The 1,882-nt window shown below is 43.6% G+C and overlaps 1 long non-coding RNA gene across 1 annotated transcript; it reads left to right on the forward strand.

Annotated features, from left to right (window-relative positions):
- The first annotated feature begins 781 nt into the window (after nucleotides 1-781).
- LOC146718864 (uncharacterized) lies at nucleotides 782-1,603 on the forward strand. Its single transcript, XR_014919310.1, has 2 exons — nucleotides 782-1,142; nucleotides 1,317-1,603. It is a non-coding gene; the product is annotated as an uncharacterized LOC146718864 (long non-coding RNA).
- The last annotated feature ends 279 nt before the right edge of the window (nucleotides 1,604-1,882 follow it).

Consider the following 1,882-nt stretch of genomic DNA (forward strand, 5'->3'; position numbering starts at 1 on the left):
TTAAAATACATAAGTGTTGCATATGTTAACCAACTCTAAACACACACCTTGAATTGTGAATTAGATGGACCAAAAAAGCTGAGGATCACACTGGATACCATTCCTGTCAGCTTGCAACAGGAAACTGAGGCTACACTTCACACAGTGTCATCCAGCCTGCTATCACTGGTAGTGGTCATGTAATGGTGTGCGAGCTATAGTCAGCAAACTTTGGACCCCTTAGTACTAATTGTACTTTGTGAAAATGTCAAAACCTTCTTCAGTATTGTTGCCGACCATGTCTATTCCTGTATGAGCACAATTATCCATCTTCTGATAGCTGCTTCCAGCAGGATAACAAGTCATGTTACAAATCATCTCAAACTGGTTTCTTGAACATGAATGAGTTCACTGCACTCAAATGGTCACCAGCTCTCAATAGAGCACCTTTCGGATGTGGTGGAAGATGAGATTCACATCATGGATGTGCAATTGACAAATCCGCAGTAGCTGTGTGATGCTGTCATATCAACATGGACCAAAATCTCTGAGGAATGTACTCAGCATCTTTGTTGAACTGAAGAAATTACTGCAATTCTGACGGCAAACGGGGATCCGGCTCTGTGCTAGTGTGGCAGGATGAATGTTATCCTTCGGTCCAACCCACTTTCAGCCTGGCCCATTAGGGGGCGCTGGTATAAATAGTGGCCATTTGAGTGTCTCTGCGTCGCTTGCCTGTGATCTCCTTTTTGGTCACCTGACTTCCCCTCGGTGTGGTGGAGATCATTTGCAGGTTATTCTTCTGAAGCCTCCATCGCGGCTGGTCGTAGCTATAGAAGCCTCCTCTGAGCTATTCTGCTTACGTTCTGTGACCCGGCTTATTTGGAAGTGTGGGCCTTAGTTTTGCGCCAAGCTACGCGAACTGAAGTGCTGCTGTTTTGCCTTGCTGTGCTTTTACCGTCTGTTCCCGTTGTGAGAATTCTTTCCCTGCTGCTGTCAGCTTTTACAGTGGACGTCGGCGTGGACAACGGCCATATGCATGCCGGTTATCGGAGTCAGCTGGCGTGCATATTGATTGACTGTTAACTTATCGTCGTGTGGACGGCAAGTTGGAGCAGTACGGCGATTCCGTTTGCTCCAGATTTTAGAGTTTTATTCAGATTGTATGTTGTTTTATTGCTTTTTGATTTGTAGTTTGGATTTTCTGTTACACCACTGGTGGGAGGCCCTTTTTCTAGCTGTAGATCACCAGTGTGGTCCTGCAGTTGGGTTATCCCCCGGTGCTACACATTAGTTTTTTGTAATATATTAACATTTTCTTTGTTTCTTTTATTCAGATGCGGAGTGCCGACGTGGAGGAGACTAGGGTGCCTTGGTGGTGGGATCCCTTGAGTGTACACACCTGCCTTGTCTAGTTTATTAGTGTGAGTGTGTGATAGTGTGTTGCACTTGTGTTTTGGTGTGTTTTCTTTCTTTAGTTGTGTGTGGCATCCCTGCCCCTCCACTGGTAAGCCTCAGCTCTGAATACCTTTTTAAGCATATTTGTATTTGAATATTCATGATTATGTTTTTATTCGGTGTTTTAAATAATTACCAATAAATTGTCAATTTGTTTATTATTGAACCTCGTCTCTGGATTGAGTATAGCGAACCTAAGTGCCTTTTTGGTGATTTAGTGTCATTTCCAGTATTCTCTGGGTGAAATTCCCAGGGTGGCGTTGTCGTTCTTTAAAACTGAAGAGTATTTACTTTATATCCCAACCTCGTCTCGCCACACTAGCAAGGTGCATCTGACAATGTGGCTTGTGAGTGTAGCATTGGGGTACAATGTAATAGTACTATCAGTGTTGGGAAGGTTACTTTTAAAATGTATTCCATTACAGAATACAGAATACATGCCCCA

This window comes from Copadichromis virginalis, linkage group LG1 (genome assembly GCF_057382275.1).
Source record: "Copadichromis virginalis isolate Kocher_CV1m ecotype Utaka linkage group LG1, C_Virginalis_male_GT1.1, whole genome shotgun sequence".
In the NCBI taxonomy this organism is placed as follows: Eukaryota; Metazoa; Chordata; class Actinopteri; order Cichliformes; family Cichlidae; genus Copadichromis; species Copadichromis virginalis.